General features: G+C 38.2%; 1 pseudogene; it reads left to right on the top strand.

Annotated features, from left to right (window-relative positions):
* LOC128049539 (UDP-glucuronosyltransferase 2A3-like) overlaps window positions 1-26,078 on the top strand; it is a 54,168-nt pseudogene that overhangs the window by 8,421 nt on the left and 19,669 nt on the right.

Here is a 26,078-nt window from a genome sequence, read left to right as displayed (position 1 = left end):
GAGGTTATGAGCAGCGGCTGAGAGGAGCAACCCCACGTGCAAGGATTGGCTGCACGGGCGCAGGAGGGCCGAGAGGAGCCTCTCCACATTCAATGTCAGGAGGGGTGACTCATCCAAGGTAAGGAGCAGCGGCTGCGCTTCACTGGAGCAGCCATGAAGAGATACCCCACATCCGAGGTAAGAGAAAACCAAGCAAGACGGTAGGTGTTGTGAGAGGGTTCAGAGGGGAGACACACTGAAACCATGATCACAGAAAACTAGCCAATCTGATCACACAGACCACAGCCTTGTTTAACTCAATGAAACTAAGCCACGCCGTGTGGGGCCACCCAACATGGATGGGTCATGGTGGAGAGGTCTAACAGAATGTGGTACACTGTAGAAGGGAATGGCAAACCACTTCAGTATTCTTGCCTTGAGAACCCTATGAACAGTATGAAAAGGCAAAATGATACTGAAAGAGGAACTCCTCAGGTTGTTAAGTGCCCAATATGCTACTGGAGATCAGTGGAGAAATAACTCCAGAAAGAATGAAAAGATGGAGCCAAAGCAAAAACAATATCCAGCTGTGGATGTGACTGGTGATAGAAGCAAGGTCCGATGCTGTAAAGAGCAATATTGCATAGGAACCTGGAATGTCAGGTCCATGAATCAAGGCAAATTGGAAGTGGTCAAACAGAAGATGGCAAGAGTGAATGTTGACATTCTAGGAATCAGCGAACTCAAATGAACTTGAATGTGTGACTTTAACTCAGATGACCATTATATCTATTACTGTGGGTAGGAATCCCATAGAAAAGATAGAGTAGCTATCATGGTCAACAAAAGAGTCCGAAATGCCACATCATTACTTTTAGCATATTATTGAATGAGTTTTAGTAATGGTCATCTTGAGAAATAATTGACATACCATAAAATTTCCCCACAAACCGTGATATTTACTATGTTTACAAAGTTCAACCATTGTCTCCATGTTCTAATTCTGTAATGCCCCCAAGAAATGATTTTTTTTTTTAAGTTTTGTTAGTTAGATGGGTCTGAAATGGTATCTTAGGTTTTATTTAGATTCCCTTGGTTATTCCTGAAATTGAGTAAATTTTTATACAGGGGCTTTTGCCAGTTCATGAGCCACTTCAAGGTCCACAGCTGGTACTGAGGTCTGGATATTTACTACCCAGCATGGAGGTGGGAATGACTCTTCTTGTGTGCCTTGGCATATGGTGTGGGTGATACCAATCAAAAAGAAACAGCCTGTCACTGAGTTCTCAGAGATACAAAGCTTTTTGCCATGTCTGCAGCCAGGAACAGACTCTTTGGGTCTGTAACCTTGTGCAAACTTCCCTTCTCAAATGTCATTTTCTGTTTTGGAGTGCACCCAAATTTCACAATCTCCTATCTGGATCCCAGAGCTCCCACAAAGACACATAGGTCTGTGAATAAACACCAAATCATTGCTGGGGAGAGTACATGAGACACATCTTATTTGGTCATCCTGCTCAAAATATTTGGAAGGGTAATACTCCCTTCCCTTGTATTTCTTCTGGATTATTCTTAGCTTTCTGCTCTTTTATTATGGATTTTAAAAATTAAAAACAAAATTCTACAAAAATCATCAAATTTCATGAAGCTTGGGGTTTTGAAAATTTAGTAAGAATTACAAGGAATCCGTATACTGATTTGAAAAGAATGGTCATCTTTATGATTTTTGATTTCCTACCAATGAATGTGATAGCTCTTTATTTTACTATAATGGTAAGACATTATAATTCTAATTATATAAAGTTTGCATATCTTTTTTATAACTATTCAGGAATTATAAGTCAAAGTATACATTTTAGTTATATTTTCTTTTATTCATACACAAAAATTGCAGTTGTCATTTTATCTTTTTTTGTATTCATTGAAATGACAGACTGTCACATTTATTCTAATAACAAATCTGTATATTCTTTTGAAATAAACAGATAATTTCAGATTATCTAAACAGACACTCAAGAGCAAAAACTCAGGATGGGAAATTACCACAGGAACCAGTGCCTGGGTAGGAACACCTGAAATGTAACTGATGAATTGCTGGAGATTCACTGTGGATAATTCTGAAAGAAAAAAATCCATTGGGATCCAGTCCTATGGGGGTCCCCAAAATATAGTAAGTTTTACTTCCAGGAACTCAAGCAATTTCCATATTAAATATCAGAAAAAAATCTCTTCCTTTCAGTGAGGGGAGGCAGAAAGGAAGCATTCTGAAAGAAGCCAGAACACTGTTCTTACCAACAAGGTCTGTCCTCAGAGTAAATTAGTTAATGGGTGCACAACGTGCTGGGAGAATTATCAGAGCCTAACTGACCTGGGGCAAGAAAAACACCATACTCTAGGTCCCTCTAGACTACTTCATGGAAAAGGGATATTTTAACTCTAGGCTATCTTGCTCCATATAAAGTGGAAAAAAAAAATTGAGAAATAGTTGTGAAGAGTCCAGAGACTTAGACTAATACTGAGACTAATCCTAGGACTCTAGGATGCTTCCCTCCCCAACTTAGCACCACATTTTAAAAAGTCCATTTACAATTCTACCCAGTACATCATGTCTGGGTATCAAGAAAAAAATTACAAGGCACATCAAAATGCAAAAACACATTTTGAGTAGACAGAGCAATCATCAGAACCAGAAATGCCAAGAATGTTGTAATTATCAAAGCAAGGATTACAACAACTCTGAGTAATATGCTAAGGGTTCTAATGGATAAAGTAGACAGTACGTAAGAATAGATCACCTTGTAAGCAAAGACATGCAAAACCAAAAAAGAGATAAATACATTGTAACAAAAATGAATTCAAGAATGAAATTATACTAATTCTATACAGTCATTTTTATATTATTTTCCAAGGAAAAGCTAAATGCAAGTTTATTTATATATATATATATATATATATATATTTTAATTTTTTTTTACTTTACAGTACTGTATTGGTTTTGCCATACATTGACATGAATCTGCCACGGGTGTACATGAGTTCCCAATCCTGAACCCCCCTCCCAAAACCCTCCCCATATCATCTCTCTGGGTCATCCCAGTGCACCAGCCCCAAGGGTCCTGAATCCTGTATCGAACCTAGACTGGCGATTAATTTCTTACATGATAGTATACATGTTTCATTGCCATTCTCCCAAATCATCCCACCCTCTCCCTCTCCCACAGAGCCCAAAAGGCTGTTCTATACATCTGTGTCTCTTTTGCTCTCTCTCATAGAAGGTTATCATTACCATCTTTCTAAATTCCATAGATATGTGTTAGTATACTGTATTGGTGTTTTTCTTTCTGGCTTACTTCACTCTGTATAATCGGCTCCAGTTTCATCCACATCATTAGAATGGATTCAAATGTATTCTTTTTAATGGCTGAGTAATACTCCATTGTGTATAGGTACCACAGCTTTCTTATCCATTCATCTGCTGATGGACATCTAGGTTGCTTCCATGTCCTGGCTATTATAAACAGTGCTGCGATGAACATTGGGGTACACATGTCTCTTTTTAAAGGACAGAAGTTGAGGGAATAATTTCTAACACATTTTATGAGAATTGTTGTTCTTGTTTAGTTACTAAATGCTGTCTGATTCTTTTGTAACTCCATGGACTGTAGCCTCCCAGTCTCCTCTGTCCATGGGATTTTCCAGGCAAGAATACTGGAGTGGGTAGCCATGTCCTCCTCCAGGAGAATCTTCCCAACCTAGGAATTGAACCCATGTCTCTTACATCTCTTGCATTGGTAGATGGGTTCTTTACCACTAACACCACCTGGGAAGGTTTTAGTGCCCATTAATCAATTATTTATATAATTCTCCACTGTGTTCATAACTCATTTTGTGTAATATAATTCTAGGAAAAAGATTAGCAGTAAATTTTAATTCTATAATTTTTTTTTACCAGTCCTCAATATGACATTTAGAATGTCTTAGGAAATTATATAACAAATTTTGCACACTTTGGCACAATTTTGTTCTTTTCACATTCGATTGACTTTGCATTTCACACTGTGCATAACTACTTCAAATAGAAAATTCTAGTGAACACTTTAAGCTTGGTCTTTCTTAAAATGTGGCCTGCAGTTTTAATCAATAACTTTACCTAAGGACTTAGTAATCAAAGCAGGATGTCACACATATGGAACAAGACATGAGAAGAACATAAACATATTGGTAAGAAAACTAAGGCAGTGCTCTCATCTAATCTCTGACATTTTCAAGCTCAATATCCTTGGAAATTGCCTCTTTACTATCAAATTAAATCATTGCCTATGTTACTTCAGACATATAACCAAACACTACAAAGTAGTAACAATTCTAAAAACAGGTAATCCATCCTAGGGAATATTTGATCACCAATTTTGAATAAAACCCTCAAGAAAGGAGCATTCAATTTTCTTTACTTAGATGTAAAACAAGTTTTCCTTGTATATAAGTGATTGACTGGATACTTGCAAATACATGTTTTTTTCTCCATAATTTTCTAAAATTAATACTTGGAATTTGTCTCTTTCAAAAACATCATTGAGAGATAACACTCAGATATTTGTGTGATATTAATAATGCATACATGTGTGCTCTACATTCCAGAGATGATTGTATTAGGTATAAGTTACTCAGTGATTTCCTACTGAGAAAACAATGGAAAATCAATGAAGTGATGATATTTGACTCAGCAAGTTAAGGTAAACTGATATTTGTGAGATTCTTCAACAGTGAAAGTGAACAAGCAGCAGTGGAAGCTGAAACAAGCTGAAAAATAGAAATAGAGGCTGAATGGAAATGAGAAAACCACTGAGAGTTGACTTGGTGTTAATAAGCTAGAACTACTCTGTCATCTGCATTTAACTGGGGAGAAACAATGAGTATTAAATCCACCGGTACTTGGAGTAGTGTTTAAAATTTTTGATTGAATTTATTTCCTGAAAGAACTTATTTTTGTCAAAGAATTGCATTTTTATTTGATTTTGTTGAATTTATTTTTATTTTACACATTACTGTTCTTTCACTACCCAAACATTCTTTCTGCCTCCTTCCCACCTCCCATCCTCGTCTTCTATCCTTTTTCCTTTGTTCCTTCCCTCCCTTCTTCCTTATTCCTTTGCATTTCCTTTCCTTTTAACATCTAGATGTGATAAGAAATCTAGAGAAACCACATTTATTGTTTTCCCCTGTAGCACATCAGAAAATCAATGCTGCAATTTCCCCCCAGCAAGTATGTACACTAATAACTTGGAGAAAACTTTATTTTCTCCAGGAAGACCCACTATGCTTTGTGAGACCATGGGAAAAGCAGAATTTGGCTTATCAGGACCTACTGGGATTTTGAATTTCCTTGCCCATACTTACTGAATTTTGAGTTTGTAGGTTTGTATTGTATATCTGCCAAACCATTACCTAAGGTAAGTCTATTACAGTAAAGGGATTTTTTTGTGAGTCTTTCATGATAAAATCTTTACTGTTCTTTAAAGTTTATGTTTCAATAACAGAGATATGCTGCTTAATGTCTTCAGTTTACTACTCCAAATATATTTTCAAAACCATTGGGGTCTCATATGAATGTTGTTACCTTTTTTTTCCCCCCCTTGCATTGATATTTAAGCAAAAGAATGAAGTCTTCCAAGTGACATGTTAAAAAATATAAGTGTGTTCATATATTTGCAGATATTGGGTTGAAAGAACCTTGGAAATCACTAAGGAGCCTGCTGTAGTCTTCCTAACAAGCATGATGGACTTATGAATAAGGGTATTTATTATGATCAGCTGAGTGATAAGTTGCTTCAGTGAGTCTTGAGCAGACTCGTACTACAGACTTTGGTCAGTAAGAAGAAGTTAAGTGTTGCTGGAAGACATGAAATCAGACAGGGCTTCTTGGAGAGCAATGGACTTTACTCAGCCAGGAAAGAGTTGAAAAGTTTTCTGATATGACGATGAGTTCAATTTCAAATTCATTTTAAGAAGTGAAAAGAATTTTCTAGAGAAGATTTCTAGAAACTGTCTGGTTAATACAAAGTTTCAGTCTCATCAGAGAGCATAAGAAATAAATCAGGAGTCATCAACATAAATTAGAAAACATAAAACTGAGAAATCTAAATGTTGAATTGGTTCTTTATGACCATAATATCTGGGTATTTTGGAGTGAAAAGGAAAATCATATATCCATATTTCAATGTTATTAAAGAATAAATATGAGCTGCCAGAAATATTGGAAGGAAACAATATTTAGAAGTAAAAGGAAATAAGAGGTAAACATAGAAAGAATATTGTACTATGTCAATAGGCAGTGAGGAGACAGTTATTCATTAACCTGGGTGTAGGTAAATGATCTGGTAAAGAATTTGCCCATGATATGGGAAACCCCAGTTCAATTCCTGGGTCTGGAATATTCCCCAGAGCAGAGATAAGCTCCAGTATTCCTGAGCTTCCCTGGTGGCTCAGATGCTAAGGAATCTGCCTGCAATGTGGGAGACCTGGGTTCAATCCCTGAGTTGGGAAAATTCCCTGGAGGAGGACATGGCAACCCACTCCAGTATTATTGCATGGAGAATCCTCATGGACAGAGGAGACTGGTGGGCTGCAGTCCATGGGGTCACAAAGTTGCTCACATGAGTGAACAACTAAGCACAGCACAGCACAGGTAACTGAGCATAATCTGTGTAGGAGATAGCAGGTGAAGAGATATTCCCGAGAGAGTTCCTGATTTCTGTTAAGGGTAATATTGATACTGAAATTTAAATTTTCACTTCATTTGGAGGAGAACAGATGCATATATGTGTGTGGCTGAGTCCCTTTTTGCCCACCTGAAAATATAACAATATTTTTGGTCTGCTATATTGCAATATAAAATATGACATTAAATTTTTTTTAATGAAATTCATTAACTACAAATCGGCACTTACCAAGAGCACTGCCAATGACTGAACAACAAGGCAGTTGCCATCTGCCTCTACTGAGATTGAAACCCATGCTGCTATAGCTGTTGACCTTCAACAAGCTCTGAGGGAGTTCAGGGTAGAGTGAGGCACTCTGCGCTCCAGGGACTCTAGTAGGACAGGTCTTTAGATAGTTGGATGTTTTTAGGAACAGATTTTATGATCTCAATCCTTACATCTCCTCATAGCTAGAAAAGCACTAAATCCCTTCAGGGTGACATCAGACCCTTATGACTTACAAAAACCTTTTGTAAATTGAGTGCTTCATGATATTGAACTCCCCCTTCACCAAAACCTTATGTATTGACTTCCCCCCACTGCCGCGTTGGAGCAGTCCCTCAGAGCCATCTGAGATGCTGCCTCCTGGGCTGCAGTCCTCATTTTGCCCCAAATAAAACTTAACTCACAACTCTTAAGTTGTACATCTTTTTTAGTCGACAAATTTCACTTCAGGATTCTGAATATGTTTTCACACCAATGTTATAGCTGAAGACAAGCTCTATTGAGTGTTATTACTGGAGATAATAATACATTATCTAAAATAGTTGAAGGAACAGAAAGAGACATGATGTATTCCATGGCTTACCAGATAACACCATGCCACGCTATTACATTTATCCTTCCACCCCCAACTTTTCACATGCAATTTCAGACATGTTTCATAAGAGGGGGAAATTATTCTATCCCAAACCCAATTATTAATATAGATACTTGCATAATATGAATACCAATCATGGCTTATGTCTCTGATGAAAAAATTATGCCAGTCACTAAACACTGGGTCAAATAGAAAAGCACTGCGAGTTAAATCAAGACTCCTATTGAAACATGGTATAAGTGTGTAAGTCTTAATATATCTGTGTGTGTGTATAATTTTTTTTTCCACTACTGTTTAAGGAGATGAATCAAAATGGTAAACACCAATTCATAGGATACCAGATATTCTGTTAACATTAGCTAAGCTAAAAATAGCAGTCTACATTTGTTTATGGCACTGTCCTTCCCCCGGTAATTTTACTAGCTTTAAATTAAGAAACATCATTAATTGTAGGGTGACTACAAATAGTTACAGAGAGATAACACATCTCTAGAGGGTGACATTCACATATATTCCATTTCTTAAAAGATCATTTTTAGCCTTATTAATAAGTGAAGCAATAAATGTGAGTAAAGTATCCTGAACTAATAGAAGTTAGATCAAGTTACTTAAAATATATTGCCTATAAACTGGTATGCTACAAATTTTAAAAGTCTAGTTTGAAACTCTTCTTGGGCTTCCTTATAAGGAATATCCTTACAAATTTGCGAACAGGTCTGTTGGTTCATAAAATTAATTTTGAGAGGCGGGTGGCTTGAACAGTAAAGAATCTGCCTGCAATGCAGAAGACCTGGGTTCGATCGCTGGGTCAGGAAGATCCCCTGGAGAAGGGAGTGGCAACCCACTCCAGTATTCTTGCCTGGAGAATTCTATGGACAAAGGAGTTTGACAGGCTACAGTCCATGAGCTTGCAAGAATTAGACACAACTGAATGACTAAAACACACACCATGAGAACATCTGGTTTTTATCACTTATTCATTTTGGATAATGGTTTGGTTCCATGTTTTTAGGTGTAATCACTCATTATATACTTAAGCCATCATTTTCAGAAACTAATTTCCTCTTAAGCAGACTAGATGGCTCTAGGTGGCAGGAGACAGAATCAGTCTAACAGTGTCTCTCATGAATCTCTCAAGTCTGCCTATCTGGAGATGTAGGAGAGCCTCTTCCCACTAGGATCCTGCACTTGTGTAACAGAGAAATTTATCCCTGCAGGAAATGGAAGAATTTGCTCGAAGTTCAGGCGAATATAGTATTGTGATGTTTCCTCTGGGGTCAGTGGTCACATACTTCACAGAAGAAAAGACCATTTGCATTGCCTGAGCGCTCGCCCAGATTCTAGAGAAGGTTAGTTCAAACTCCAATCCTGGTGAGAAGCCACTTTGCAAACTGGAGAGAATGTGTAGCTAATAGTACTCTTTTCAGATGAAAGTTGTAACTCATCCTTTACTGTGTGGAACTAGTACCACCTTTAAGTAAAAATGTCTCAAAACATTCAAATGTATATGGGGCGCATTTTACCATTTGCCTTCTGAGTCTTCACATTACTATGAAAATACATCTTTTTAGGAAATCACTGATTTTCAATGAAGGAGAGATGAAAATGTTAAGATTCTAGTAACTTTTTATTGTTTGAAATCTCATGACTTGTACTGATTCTTTCCAAAAGTTCTCAGAGGTGTCAGCTCCAAGGTCCAGGAAAAGAGAGGTAACACCTAGAGGGGAATCATACTCAAGAATATTCTTTATGTCTCTAGGCTTTATTAAGACTTAAAGTGTAATTGGTTTAGAAATAGAAGCCTAATCTTCCAACCAGTCCATTCTGAGGGAGATCAGCCCTGGGATTTCTTTGGAGGGAATGATGCTGAAGTTGAAAGTCCAGTACTTTGGCCACCTCATGAGAAGAGTTGACTCATTGGAAAAGACTCTGATGCTGGGAGGGATTGGGGGCAGGAGGAGAAAGGGACGACAGAGGATGAGATTGGCTGGATGGCATCACTGACTCGATGGACATGAATCTGAGTGAACTCTGGGAGTTGGTGATGGACAGGGAGGCCTGGCGTGCTGCGATTCATGGGGTTGCAAAGAGTCAGACATGACTGAGCGACTGAACTGAAATGACTGAATCTTTCTAAATTGAATTTTCTATAGTTAGAACAATTAAAAATCCTAATGCTAATGTCAAACAGTGTATATTTTCTTCTTTATTGCATTCAATTAACTTTGTTTATTCTAAATTTCTACTCTTCATATATTCCCATTCATGAAATACCCTATCTTTATATTTTTATACTAAATACATAAAACCCTATAATTGTACTAATTAGGCCTGTTAAAACTCTGTATTTTTAATTTTAACTGTTCTATTAAAAAGTTTGCTACCTATTAGTATTTAATCTGAAATTCTTCATGCAGAGTTTCAAAAAGAAAAAAATTATGTAACAAAAAATTAGCATCCTAATGAAAAGTTGTTGCTGAACCACGGAAGATGCCGGGATTCTTGGCCTCTGGAGAAGAATTCAATCTAGGGCCAGGCACGAGGCTTAATCGCTCAGAGCTTTTGTGTAATAAAGTTTTATTGAAGTATAAACGAAATGGAGAAAACTTCTGACATAGACATCAGAAGAGGGCAGAAAGAGTGCCACCCTGCTAGTCTTTAGCCAGATGTTATACAGCTATTGCTGCTGCTGCTGCTAAGTCGCTTCAGTCATGTCCGACTCTGTGTGACCCCATAGACAGCAGCCCACCAGGCTCCCCCATCCCTGGGATTCTCCAGGCAAGAACACTGGAGTGGGTTGCCATTTCCTTCTCCAGTGCATGAAAGTGAAAAGTCAAAGTGAAGCCACTCAGTCATGTACGACTCTTAGCGATCCCATGGACTGCAGCCTACCAGCTACTAGCAGTCTGCTAATTAGAGTAAGGCAACGTCTCAAAACTCAGAGACTGGCACTAGTCCCCTCACCCACAACATGCTTTTTGTGATAACATTGGCATCAGGTGAGTCATCCAGGATCATAAAACGATTGACATGAATCTTGAAGAAAGGCAGGTTTCCAAGTATATATAGAGTTCCATTAACATAGATTAGGAGAACAATGTATGAGTAAAACATACTTGTTTGTCAAGTTTGTTCTGAGTCTTAGGCGAACTTCAAGTCTTAGACTTGAAGACAAGAGTCTAGGGTAAATGCATAGTTCGTTAATATAGCTTAAGACAAACATTTCCAAACAATGATTAAGAAAAACGCATTGGTTAGCTCAAGGTTTGAGAAAAATTAAGTTTAAGTGGAGCCAGGTGTCATTATGGCAACACAGAATTTTAAAAGAAACCTCTTTTTAAATTTGTGCGGAGAAGCGGGAAAAATCTAACACTTGTATGTTTCCTCCTGCCACTTAAAGTGAAAGTGAAGTCACTCAGTCGTGTCCGACTCTTCGGGACTATCGCCCCAAGGCTCCTCTGTCCATGGGAATTTCCAGGCAAGAATACTGGAGTGGGTTGCCATTTCCTTCTCCAGGGGATCTTCCTGACCCAGGGATTGAACCTGGGTCTTCTGCTTTGTAGGCAGACACTTTCACCGTCTGACCCACCGGGAAGTCAGTCCTGCCACTTAAGAGAGAGATAAAATATGTCTGACACTTGTAGACTATTTCCTCCGTTTAGAGACCTCTGGCCTTCCTGCTTGTTACCCTCTTACTAACAAGATGCTTCATTAAATAATAGAGTATAAGCAAATCCTCTATCTCATCCCCCTATAAAAGCCAAACTGACAGTATCTGTACAACATTGAAATGGACTAGAATAGTATTATTTAAGAAAACTAACAAGAGAATTGTTTTAACAGCTTAAGTCCCCATAAACAGACTTATTAAAATAAGCTTTACCTCTAGTGATTTAAGAAGCACAGATTCAATAAATGATTCAAACATCTTAAAAAAAGAGAGAGACAGGAAGAGAGAGAGAGAGAAAACAGGAGAGAAAAAGAAGGAAGGAAGTGAGGGAAGGGAAAACACAGCAAATCAATCAAAAAGCAGGCAATAAAAATTTAAAGCTAATTATATTTTTGGAAAACATTACATTTGAAACTTAAGAGTTCAGATGCCCTCACGACAAGTAGTAATCATGTTTGTTTTAATGCCTTGTAACACTCACCTTCTGTCTAAACTCATCCTGTGTATTTTCTATTTTTCACTTACAATGCCACTCTCGAAAGCCCTTCAAAAAAAAAGACAAATAGTTTTACTTAATCTCAATGTTTTTAATTTAATTTAATTTAATTTTTTAAAATTTAATCTCAATGTTTGCAAACTACCTCTTTTGTTTTGATATGCTCCTCTTCAACTTTTAGTTCTCTCAAACTAAATGGCTCAGACCTTAAAGCGTCTGTCTGCAATGCAGGAGACCCAGGTTCCATCCCTGGGTTGGGAAGATCCCCTGGAGAAGGAAATGGCAGCCCACTCCAGTACTCTTGCCTGGAAAATCCCATGGACGGAGAAGCCTGGTAGGCTACTCTGTCCACGGGGTCGCAAAGAGTCAGACACGATTGAGTGACTTCACTGTCACTTTCACTTTCTCAACTATCACAGAAAGTAAGACCGGCTACAAGTATATGTGAGCGGGGTTACTCACACAGAAGAAATGAGGGTTTGTGCGCCACCTGCCGGTCATTCAGGGCAGAGCAGGATGAATTTAGAGGGCATGCGTGCTCACCCTACTGGCTAAGATGTTAAGTCCCTCTGTCTGTCAGCGCCCCCAGGTACTTTGCTCATGGCACTAGTGATGTTCTGCTCCAGCCATGCCTACTTTCCTGTCTGGGATGTGCCTCACTTCTTGGAGCCAATACGTGTGAAACAAAAGAGTCAGCATTTTAGGCTACTATAGTGAAAAAAAAAAGAAAAAAAAAAAACCCTTTATCTTGTCTCATCAGATTTTCCTCCACTGGATCTTCATCCGGTTAGGCACAGAGAGCTGCAGCTCTGCTTAGAATAAAATCCTACTTGATAAAGTACTATGCTATCTTGATCATAATCACAAATTAAACTAAAGAATAAGATGAAAGTGAAAAATATTTTGTATTGTCCCATTTGGGAATTGAAGTACAGAGTCGACTTCAAGAAAGCAGGGGCTATCTGAAGCTGTGGAATACAACCGTCATGTCTTGTAGCTTATCAGGGAAGGAGTCACTCTCAAAATATAAAGGAATAAGGAAGAAATTTATGTTCATGACCCTCTCTATTCAATTGTATTTTTATGCACGAGAGTAATTGGCATTCATACCAGTTATAAAATAGCTGAAAATATCTTTCATTACCTCCGATTGTTTCATAGTCTGATCTTTGAGGTGTTATTCAACTCTCAAGTTCTCACTTTACTTAAACTCTCTTCTTCTTTTGAATTCTGTGTAATGCCCAATTACATTGTAAGTTCTTCATTTTTATGTATTTTTCCCTAATGTTGTGCAAGTTGTTGTTAGGCCACATTTTTCATCTTGCTTTCAGTGTTTGTTTGCTGCAAATGTGGATAGATACCATATTTTAAAATGTATTTCCAGGTTATCTCAGACTCAATTGTTTTTATTCAGACACAAGTCTCGGAGCATAGTTATAACATTCCATGCACATACTGAAACATGAACATCAGGAGGTAGGAGGTACACTCAAATGAAATATTGTGCAGCTTTTCTAGAGGAGGTAGTCTGTGAAAACCACCTGCTAAAAGCTCTAGAGACAAGCCTTTCTAGACAAAGAAGTCAATGTATTCATTTGCAAAGGAAAGACACTCAAGATTTGCCATGTGTGCATTCTGAAAAGTCATCCTTGTGGTCCATTTTCCACTCCCACCCATATTCTAGTCCAAAGATTTTTGTCTAGATATGTGTTCAAGTCATAATTTTCATAACATTGTAAATTTCATCAAGAGCAGGAAAGGGAGTTAAGAAGCTTCATCAGGCCTTGCTATGATATTTTGTTTCTCAGAAATGATGATCTTGATGTCTAATTGTTTTGCTGTTACCAAGTTGTTAATTGCTGATAATTTAGTTCATTTTACTGAATATCAGATTGGTAAATTCTATAATTTTAAAAAATTCTACTTCTCTTTATTAAAGGCTTATAATTTTCTTGTTGATTTGGAAGCATTGCTGTAAAAATTATAAATACACTTAGAGTATTCCAAAAAAATACTTGAAATTGTTTATTTTACAATGCCTTAACATGAATCCTAAACTTAATTTTAAGTCTGAAATTATCTGAGTATAAAAGTGTTTAGTGTACAGTGTATACATATAATGTATTTATATTCCATTCTTTTATTTAAAAGAATTAAGGAATACAAGATTATACTTAAATACATACACATAGCAACTTTGAGTATTCATAATATTCTAACATAACAATCATAAAGAAGTAGGGTACTGCTGTATTGTTCAGTCGCTAAGTCATGTCCCTCTCTTGACCCCGTGGACTACAGCATGGGGCTCCTCTGTCCCTTACTATCTCCTGGAGTTTGCTCAGATTCATGTCCATTGAGTGGGTGATGCTATCTAATCATTTCATCTTCTGTAGCCCCCTTCTCCTCCTGCCTTCAATCTTTCCCAGCATCTGGGTCTTTTCCATTGAGTCAGCTTTTCGCACCAGGTGGCCAAAGTATTGGAGCTTCAGCTTCAGTATCAGTTCTTCCAATGACTATTCAGAATTGATTTCCTTTAGGATTGACTGGTTTGATCTCCTTGGTGTATAAGGGACTCTCAAAAGTCTTCTCCACCACCACAGCTCAAAAGCATGAATTCTTTGGTGCTCAGCTTTCTTCACAGTCCATCTCTCACATCCATACATGACTACTGGAAAAATCATAGTTTGACTAAATGGATCTTTGTCGGCAAAGTAATGTCTCTGCTTTTCAATATGTCTAGGTTTGTCATGTTCGTCAAGGCTGTATATTGTCACCCTGCTTATTTAACTTCTATGCAGAGAACATCATGAGAAATGCTGGGCTGAAAGAAGCAGAAGCTGGAATCAAGATTGCCTGGAGAAATATCAATAACCTTAGATATGCAGAAGACACCACCCTTATGGCAGAAAGTGAAGAGGAACTAAAAAGCCTCTTGATGAAAGTGAAAGTGGAGAGTGAAAAAGTCGGCTTAAAGCTCAACATTCAGAAAATGAAGACCATGGCATCTGGTCCCATCACTTCATGGCAAATAGATGGGGAAACAGTGGAAACAGTGTCAGACTTTATTTTTTTGGGCTCCAAAATCACTGCAGATGGTGACTGCAGCTATGAAATTAAAAGACACTTACTCCTTGCAAGGAAAGTTATGACCAAACTAGATAGTGTATTGAAAAGCAGAGACATTACTTTGCCAACAAAGGTCCATCTAGTCAAGGCTACGGTTTTTCCTGTGGTCATGTATGGATGTGAGAGTGGGACTGTGAAGAAAGCTGAGTGCCGAAAAATTGATGCTTTTGAACTGTGGTGTTGGAGAAGAATCTTGAGGGTCCTTTGGACTGCAAGGAGATCCAACCAGTCCATTCTGAAAGAGATCAGCCCTGGGTGTTCTTTGGAAGGAATGATGCTAAAGCTGAAACTCCAGTACTTTGGCCACCTCATGCGAAGAGTTGACTCATTGGAAAAGACCCTGATGCTGGGAGGGATTGGGGGCAGGAGGAGAAGGGGACGACCGAGGATGAGATGGCTGGATGGCATCACTGACTCAATGGACGTGAGTCTGGGTGAACTCCGGGAGTTGGTGATGGACAGGGAGGCCTGGCGTACTGCGATTCGTGGGGTTGCAAAGAGTCAGACACGACTGAGCGACTGAACTGAACTGAACTGAGGTTTGTCATAGGTTTTCTTCCAAGGAGCAATTGTCTTTTACTTTAGTGACTGCACTCACCATCTGCAGTGATTTTGAAACCCAAGAAAATAAATTTTCTCACTGTTTTCTTTGTTGCCCCATCTATTTGCCATGAAGTGATGGGACCGGATCTTCCCTTGGGCTTCCCTTGTAGCTCAGCTGGTGAAGAATCTGCCTGCAATGCAGGAGACCTGGGTTTGATCCCTGGGTTGGAAAGATCCCCTAGAGAAGGGAAAGACTACCCACTCCAGTATTCTGGCCTGGAGAATCCCATGTATCGCAAAGAACTGAACACAACTGAGCAACTTTCACTTTGATATGTCTTCTTGATGGGACCAGATGACATGACCTTAGTTTTCTGAATTTTGAGTTTTAAATCAACTCTTTCACTCTCTTCTTTCACTTTCATCAAGAGGCTCTTTAGTTCCTCTTCATTTTCTGCCATAAGGGTGGTGTCATTTGCATGTCTGAGGTTATTGATATTTCTCCCAGCAATCTTGCTTTCAGCTTGTGCTTCATCCAGCCTGGCATTTTGCATGATGTACTCTGCATACAAGTTGAATAAGCATGGTGACAATATACATCCTTGACCTATTCCATTCCCAATTTAAAACCTGTCCATTTTTCCATGTTTAGTTCTAACTGCTACTTCTTGACCTGCATACACATTTCTCAGGAGGCAGGTAAGATGATCTGGTATTCCCATCTCTTTAAGAGTTTTGCACAGTTTGTTGTGATCCACACAATTCATGACTTTAGCACAGTTAATGAAGCAGAAGTTTTTCTGGAATTCTCTTTCTTTTCCTATGATCCAATGGATGTTGGCAATTTGAATTCTGATTCCTCTGCCTTTTCCAGATCCAGCTTGTACATATGGAAATTCTCGGCTCACATACTGCTAAAGCCTAGCTTGAAGGATTTTGAGCATAAACTTGCTGACATGTGAAATGAGAAGACTTGTTTGGTAGTTTGAACATTCTTTGACATTGCTCTTCATTGGGATTAAAATGAAAACTGACCTTTTCCAATCCTGTGGCCACTGCCCAGTTTTCCAAACTTCCTGACATATTGGGTGCAGCACTTAATATTATCATCTCTTTGGATTTTAATTATCTCAGCTGGAATTCCATGACCTCTAGTAGTTTTGTTCATAGTAACGCTTCTTAAGGCCCACTTGATGGACTACATCACACTCCAGTATGTCCAGCTCAAGTTAGTGACCACACCATTGTGATTATCCAAGTCATTAAGACCTTTTTTAATAGCTTTGTTTATTCTTGGCACCTCTTCTTAATTTCTTCTGCTTCTTTTAGGCCCTTATAATTTTTCTCCCTTATTATACCCATCCCTGAATGAAATGTTCCCTCAATATCTCCAGTGTTTTTGAAGAAATCTCTAGTCTTTCCCATTGTATTGTTTTCTTGCATTTCTTTGCATTGTTCATTTAAGGAGGCCTTCTTATCTCTCCTTGCTATTCTCTGGAACTCTGCATTCAGTTGTATACACCTTTTCCATTCTCCCTTGCCTTTTGCTTCTCTTCTTTCCTCAGATATTGCAAAGCCTCTTCAGACAATCAATTTTCCTTCATGCATTTCATTTTCTTGGTCACTAACTCCTGTACAATGTTATGTATTCTCATCCATAGTTCTTCAAGCACTCTGTCACCTGATCTAATCCCTTGAATCTATTCATCATCTCCACTGAATAATCATAAGGGATTTGACTTAAGTCATACCTGAATGCATGGTGGTTTCTCTACTGTCTTAGATTCAAGCCTGAATTTTGCTGTAAGGAGTTCATGATCTGAGACACAGTCAATTACATGTTTGTTTGTTTGTTTTTTGTTGCTGACTGTATAGAGCTTTTCCATGTTTGGCATTAAAGAACATTATCAATCTGATTTTGATATTGATCATCTGGTAATGTCCATGTGTAGAGTCATCTCTTGGGTTGTTGATAATGGGTCTTAGCTATGACCAGTGTATCCTTTTGACAAAATTCTGTTAGCCTTTGACCTGCTTCATATTGTAATCCAAGCCCAGATTGCCTGTTATTTCAGGCAGCATAGTATAATTAACAGTACGGTCTAGGCTGTTGCAATATATTCTCTTTCAGTCTATTTTCTTCATCTTACGTATATACTTGAGTTTTAAAATAGTATTTGAGTTTAAAATAGTTTGTATAAATTTAAATGAATATATTTTTTTATAATCTTCATTTCACATTTACATTAGTATTGTGACATGAAAATATCTAACTTCCATATTAATAAATAAGAATGTCACAGCCATCAGCAATTTCTGGCCTCCAAATGAGAATGAGGACTCCCAAAACTGTGATCACATGGATGCTGCCACCCCCCACAGTGACTGCTGAGGAGCTGGGGGGATGCAAGAAGCAAGGTAAACTAGGAAAACAGAATTGGCCCAGATAGCTGAGGTGCATATGAAAAGAATGAGTTCAGGGAGCCCAGAGACTTGCAACTTCCCGTACATAGAATGCTAAATTCCTTAGCTTGATACCTGATCTTTGATGATCAGACTGCCTGCACCCTTTATTGCAAATTGGTACACAGCCTGACTTTCCCTCCTGCCTCCTGGGAACAGTTTTCTCAGAGCTCCTTAGATGCTGTCTCCTGGGCTTGGAGTCCTAAACATGCCCACCAAATAAAATAGCTCTCTACTTTTAGGTTGTGACTCTATTTTTTTTAGTCGACAGTATTTAGTGGGAAATGTTTTGAGCTTTTTAGGGTTAATTTTCATTAAATAGCTCTCTACTTTCAAGTTGTGACTATATTTTTTAGCTGACAGTATTTAGTGGAAAATGTTTTGAGCTTTATAGGGTTAATTTTCTCCTTCACTGTTTCTTTACAAGACAGTTCTTAATAACAGAGAAGTTCCTAAATTCAAATAAACCAGTATAAATGTTGCAAATATTAAAAATATTAATATGTTAACTAACTTTATTTTAAGACACTGCCTTTTTAATTTTTAGAATTAAGTAGAACAATTTTGGAATTAATTAGAAATCAGTTTAGAAATGTGTTTTTAATTTTTAGAATTTACTGCATAAGTTATAAGTGACAATTGGTTTCAAAAAATTAAGAAAATTTCATTATCTTAGCATGATACTCAACGTGCCTGCCCTAAGTAAAATATGCATATTTGAAACACAGCTACAGAGATAGGTTCCTTGCAGTTATTTTTAGGCCACACCATACACTGTGGTTGGAGAAGGCAATGGCAACCCACTCTAGTACTCTTGCCTGGCAAACCCCATGGACGGAGGAGCCTGGCAGGCTGCAGTCCACGGGGTCGCTAGGAGTCGGACATGACTGAGCGACTTCACTTTCACTGTTCACTTTCATGCATCGGAGAAGGAAATGGCAGCCCACTCCAGTGTTCTTGCCTGGAGAATCCCAGGGATGGGGGAGCCTGGTGGGCTGCCATCTCTGGGGTCGCACAGAGTCGGACATGACTGAAGCGACTTAGCAGCAGCAGCAGCAGCATACACTGTGGTATGCAAGTAGTTTCTTCCTTAGCAGTGGAGAAAAACTTAGATCAGGATTCCAGTAAGTCATGCAGATTTTCTTAATCTTAAAGCATGTGGAAGAATGGTGTTACACAAGAAATACCTGAGCCATTTTGCAAGGCTGGTTTAAAGAGCACAGAAGATAAAGTTACAAAAGGGCTGGACTACTGTAAAAGTTGCAAATATGTAGTTAAATCAATAAAGTTATAAAGGCAAGTTTTGTCATGTAACTTATTCAATATTAGAGAGGCAATGCTGCCGCTGCTGCTGCTGCTGCTGCTGCTGCTAAGTCACTTCAGTCGTGTCCAACTCTGTGCGACCCCAGAGACGGCAGCCCATCAGGCTCCCCCATCCCTGGGATTCTCCAGGCAAGAACACTGGAGTGGGTTGCCATTTCCTTCTCCAATGCAGTATCAAATATTTCTCTTGACCTTTGACAATAAAAATATCACAACTGACTTAATCCTTTCCTGTTGGAAGAGCTTGCTTTTCCTGTTCTGAATTCTACTGGCAAATATCCTGGTACTTGGAGTTGGTTTGTATGTCTTTAGACTTTAACCACCAGCTTAACAATGCAGCAGTCTGAGTATTGTAATTGGTTCATTAAGTGCTGATATTAAAAACACAGCAAAATTAAAAAAATATATATCAAAGTTTTTAAGAATTATGAGAGTTTAGGTTTTTACTACTATGAAATTTTTAATAAACATCACATTTATTCCTATACATTTTAAATAAAAAACAGTTATCCTAAAAAAGGCCCTCAATTCAATGAAATAGATTTGTACCAGAGAAAAGTAGTGCTCTTTTCTTATATCGTCTTAGAGGTAAAGCACCAAGACAGATGTGTTAATGACCGTCTGATATAAAATGGTATGGGGTAAAGAAGACTAATCAAAAAATTAATAAAATTTCTGGATGAGGCAGTTAGTGAATTCAGTTCAGTTCAGTTCAGTTCAGTCATTCAGCTGTGTCTGACTCTGCGACCCCATGGACTGCAGCCTGCCAGGCTTCCCTGTCCATTACCAACTCCCAGAGCTTACCCAAACTCATGTCCATGGAGTCAGTGATGCCATTCAGTTAGCACATAGTGTGATGTATTTCTCAATTCTCAACAATAGATGGCAGTAAAGAGAAAAGTTTTGTAAAGAACTTGCCATATTGCAGCAAAGCAGGATTTTTTTTAAAATGAGTAATAAAAACATCTGTATTCTATTAGACATGTCAAAAAATATCAGAACCAATTTTTTCCCCCAAGTCCTCTCTTAGATAATATTGAGAACGAGAAAAAAAATAGCATATTAATTTGTCCCAGGGTGATAAGATGTGACCAACTAAAGTAGTATACTTATTAAAACACTTAGCTTGCTCAGTAAGACAAGACTCTCACTTCACTGTGTGCAGCAATCTAAAGTTATGCCATAAAAAAATAAAACAATAAATTAATGTCATAAGCCTTGTTCAGTGCCAACCTCTTCCTTACATTACAAAGTTCCCCTCGATTTCACTTTCCAGGCCTCAACACCCTAATTATCTGGCCCAGACTTCCCTGTTCCGAGGCAGTAGTAAAGCCCTGTCAAAATACTTCACACCCTTCCTGTTATGAATCAAATTAACTTGGCTTTGTTGATTTTTCTATTTCATAAGCTTCTGACCATAATACATGATAAATGGCTGTTTGCTTTATATCTCCTCCCATCAAGAGGTGGAGGCTACTTTCTCCACCTTTTGAATTTGGAATTGACTAATGACTTGTTCTAAAACTCAATAGAAGAAGCAGAAGTGACATTGCATGACTTCCAAACTCAGGGCTAGAACTTTTATGCAAGCTGGTCTAGGATTCTGTTATCATGGGAAAAGCCCAAGGTTGTCTGCATAGAGGCCACAGGAAGGTGAGAATCAAGGATTATTGCTAAACCACAGCCAAGAGAATGATGTCTTCTTCGATCATTCTCCCCCAGCTAAGCTTATGGTTAACTGTATAGTAAAGAATAAGCTCAGGAAATTAATAAAGAGGGCATTTCCATGGGCCCAGCCCTAATTGCTGATACAGAGGTTCATGAACAAATACTATGGTGCTATTTTAACTGTAAGTTTAGGATTGTTTGATTATACAGCAATATATAACAGAGATATTATGATTTAAGATAACTGATACATATGTAACACTTTAAAGAAACAAACCTAAGAAATATTAACATAGTTGATCAATGTCAAATTAGAGCAAGGTCGAAAATCTCAAAGACTTCTAGGTTGCTTGTACAAACTCTCAATAATGGTTGAAAAACATCCATTAAGAAACTCTCGTATTTCTATTTCCTCACCGCTCTTCACAAAATATATGTTTAATTTATAATTCATATATTATGCATATACTACTGGAAGAGTTCAAGGATAAATATCAGAATGATGAGGACCATTGTTACCCTAAAATCATAATCATTTGCCACATTTTTAGGCCTGAGAATTTTCAGATCTGATCCATTGACTAATGAGGAGACTGGGTCCATCAGAGGAAGAATGGTGTAACATCCTGTGAAAGTGAAGTGAAAGTGTTAGTCGTTCAGTCATGTCCAACTCTTTGTGACCCCATGGACTTTAGCCCACCAAGCTCCTCTGTCCATGGGATTCTCCAGACAAGAATACCGGAGTGAGTGGGTAGCCATTCCCTTCTCCAGGGGATCTTCCCAACCCAGAGATCAAACCTGAGTCTCCTGCATTGCCGACAGATTCTTTGCCCTCTGAGCCACCTGGAAATTCACAATAATATACTGTAGTCAACTGTCAGGCACTGCTGGGATTCAAACCCTGGATCTCCTGTTTACTAGACAGCTTCTTTAGCATGTACACTATGATGTTACCATCTGAGTCACCAAGGGCTTCCCTGCTGGACATGCTAATGATCTGCTCAATCATTTCTCAAGAGGACAGTAGTATCACAGTCACAACCAAGGATTTTCTCAATTACCAAATGGGTAATATAATAGATACACTTTGATGTTGGCCCAAACCCAAATTGTATTCCTGGCCTGTGGAAAAAGAGTAGAAAAAATCAAGTAGAATACTCTGTATTGGGTTTCTAGGGCTGCTATAGCAAATTGCCACAAACTTGGTAGCGTACTGTAGTGTTTGTTGTTCAGTCGTGTCTGACTCTTTGCGACCTCATGGACTGTAGCCCACCAGGCTCCTCTGCCCATTGAATTCTCCTGCAAAAATACTGGAGTGGGTTGCCATTCCCTTCTCCAGGGAATCTTTCAGACCCAGGGATAGAACCTGCATCTCCTGCCTTGCAGGCAGACTCTTTACCATCTGAGCCACCAGGGAAGCCATGGCTCAGATGGTAAAGTATACTTTAACAGAAATTTCTTCTTTCACAGTTTTGGGAGCCAGAAATCTCAAATCAAGGTGTTGCCACAGTTCATTATTTTTTGAGTTTTTGAAAGAATCCATTTATTCTTGTCTGTTGACTACTGATAGTGCATTGTGTTCCTTGGCTCTGAAAGTGAAAGTGAAGTCGCTCAGTCGTGTCCGACTCTTTGCGACCCATGAACTGTAGCCCACCAAGCTCCTCTGTCCATGGGATTCTCCAGGCAAGAATACTGGAGTGGATTGCTATTTCCTCCCCCAGGGGATCTTCCCAACCCAGGGACTGAACCCAGGTCTCCCACATTGCAGGCAGACGCTTTAACCTCTGCATCACCAGGGAAGCCCTCCTTGGCTCTGAGACACTGTTATTTCCCACCATAAACCATCCATCATAGGATAGGCATCAAGCAATAACATAAGCCAAATTACCCAGCCAGGCCACAACAGACAGCCTCTATCATGATCTACCCCAGTGACAGTCCCTAGAACAAATTAACCAAATGGCTGTGGTAATGGCAAGTGAAGCTATACATGGTCCTCAATGTTCGGACTCCTATTCACCAAACTCGTGTAACTGTGTGCCAGAGTCAAGCTCCAGCAGCCAGGGATTCAACCTGAAGGTGTGAGGGGTGTCGGCAAAAAGTGAGGCAGCCTCTCATTTTTCTTGGACTGCCTGTTTATTTCAAGCTTATGATTCTCTTTTATACTTTTACAAAAGTGTTAGGTCAGAGGTTTGATATTTTTAGTTCCCATTGACCCAGATTTGTTTTTCTCCAAAAATCATTGTTGCCCCTCAAAAGGAGTTCCTTCCTCAGTGATTCTTCTTATCTACTTTTTCTCATGTGTCCTTAAATGTCTGGGCTGCATACCACATTCCTCAGTTTAATTCTTATCTTTCTAAGTCCTATTTGCCCCTACTATCCTAAGCTCACTATTTCTTAGAAAGGGCTTCTAACTGATAATATCTCTAACGTCCCTCATTTCTATAAGCTATAGTAGAATATTGTAACATTACAGCAATCCTTAAATCTTTAGCTTCTATTTTAATTATTCTAAGCCCTAAATTGAGCAAACTCCTTTGCCATAAACACTTTTCTCACAAATGCGCTTCAGATAGCAATCCCTCCCATGGCCTCAAGCTGTAGCCTGTGTGCTCACCCTGAAATACTTTTTTGTAAAAGTTCTTGAACAAATGTCAGTGATTAACTTTATGAGTTATTCTTTGAGCACAGCTGCAGAAGGCTTTATGCCTTCTCATGCTCCTCTCAAAAACAATAAGCACCTTAATATTCTCTACAGTCAACTCAGCTGAGGAAAGGAAAAAACAAGTCAGAATCACAAAGCCTAACTTCTTCATTCCAGGTCTGGGTCTGTGCCTATGGAACAAAGGGAGGGGATTTAGGGCCGTGCCTCTATTTTGTCAGTAATGCCTAACGCGGCTCCTAACAACTATGCCCTAACTGAGTGTCAGGAGGATCACATCTGCTAGAGATCTAATTAAACACTGAATTCCTGATATGGCACCATAGTTTGAGTATATCAGCTGGATACTTGGCACCTACTTTCTAACTGGATCTCTTTCACAGTGGCTATTTACCCTGATAGGAATAGTCACATATACTGGGAATGATTTTATTTTATTATCTGCATGAACTCAGCAAAATGGTTACATACCATTAACCTGACATTTTAGCAATTTTAGCTGTTCATAAGACTGGGATATATAAAAGTGATATGAGCCACTGGTTTTCCAATCCCATTAATTGAGTATATTATCCATTTCCCTTTTAGTGTTATTTGACCCTATATCAAATATTAGCTGATGTTATATTTGACACTTGTTTAAACTCTCAATTCTGTTCCATTGGCGTATGTGCATAATTTATGCCAATGTCATACTGTTCTAATTATTATTGCATTGTGACATAATTTGAAGAAGAAGTATAGTGCTTCCAGCTTTGTTCTTCTTTCTCAGAATTGCTTCAACAATTCAGGGTGTTCTGTGGCCTATACAAATATTCAGATTTTTTTCTATTTGTTTAACCATGCTTTGTAATTAGTATATTAATTGCATTGAAAAAAGTCACCTTTGATTAGCATGGACATTTTGACAATATTAATTCTACTCATCCATGAATATATATATACACACATATATATATATCATTGTAACTTTTTATGTTTCTTCTATTTATTTCAAAGAAAGTCTATAGTGTTCAGAACTTTCACTACCTTGTTAAATTTATTTCCAAGTACTTTATTGCTTTTGTTTTTATTTTGAATAAGGTTGTTTCCTTTCATCATTTTTAAGATGTTTTGCTGTTGGTGTATAGAAATGGAACTTATTTTTGTATGGTGATTTTTACCCTAAAAACACTCTGAATCCATTAATTGCTTCTAACAGTTTTTTGTGGAATCTTTGAATTTCTTATATATAAGATCATATCATCTGAAAAGGAAGAAAATTGTATTTCTTCCTTTCCAATTTGGATATCTTTTATTTCTTTCCCTTGCCTGATTGTTCTGGCTAGGACATCTATTATTCTATTGAGTAGCACACATGCATTGTTCCTGATGGAATTTTAGAGGAAAACTTCCAGCCTTCCTTCATTTTGTATGATGCTAGCTATACGCTTGTGATGCTCAGTCACTTCAGTTGTGTATGATTCTTTGCAACCCCATGGACTATAGCTCCCCAGGTACCTCTCTCCATGGGTTTTTTTTCAAGCAAGGATGCTGGAGTGGGTTCTATGCCCTCCTCCAGGGGATCTTCCCAAAAACCTAGGGATCAAAACTGCATCTCTGTGTTTCCTGCACTGCAGAGGGAGTTTACCACTGAGCTGTAAGAGAAGCCCAGGTTGGTCATAGATGGACTTTATTATGTAAATCATGTTGTTTTTATATCCAGTTTGTTAAGCATTTTTATCATGAAGAGTTGTTCTGTTTTCCAAATTTGTTCACATATATTAAGATGAACCTTTAGTTTTGTTTTTCATTCTCTTAATGATGAGTACCGCATTATTGATTTATGTATGTTGACCCATCCTTGAAACCCATAGACAAATTCTATTTGATCGTGGAGTATGATCCAATTTTTGTGCTGTTGAATTTGATTTGCTAATTTTACATCTTCATTCATCAAAGATCCTGGTCTGTAATTTTGTACTCAGATTTTGTTTGTCTGACAATATGTTGACCTCTCTTTTATTTCTGAAGAACATCATTTTCACATAAAATTATTAGGGATAGTGCTTCTTCTTTAAGAACTTTGAATATATGAACCAACTCTGTTTTGGCCTGGACTTTCTTCTAAAAAAGTCAGTAATATCCCTGTGCACGCATGCTATATAATTTCAGTCATGTCCGAATCTGTATGACCCTGTGGACCATAGCCCTCAAGACTCCTCTGTCCATGTGATTCTCCAGGAAAGTATACTGGAAAGAGTTGTTATGCCCTCCCTCAGGGGATCTTTCTGACCTAGGGATCAAACCCATGTCTCTTAAGTCTTCTACACTGACAGGAGTGTTCTTTGCCACTGGTGCCACCTGGGAAGCCGGAATATCCCTATAGGGTTTCCTTTGTATGAAAAGAGGTGTTTTATTTCTTCACAGTTCTTTCATAACTTTATCTTTGGATAATTACTGAATTATATTTTCATTATTAGCCAATTATTTTTAAGATGATACTATTATCATCACATACTTTTATTGATTATTCACTTGAAGAAAGTTAACTTTTTAAGCAAAAAAGTTATAGATGAAGTTATTGC

The sequence above is a fragment of the Budorcas taxicolor genome, chromosome 6, assembly GCF_023091745.1.
Source record: "Budorcas taxicolor isolate Tak-1 chromosome 6, Takin1.1, whole genome shotgun sequence".
Lineage (NCBI taxonomy): Eukaryota > Metazoa > Chordata > Mammalia > Artiodactyla > Bovidae > Budorcas > Budorcas taxicolor.
This window is presented reverse-complemented; position numbering and strand designations above follow the sequence as displayed.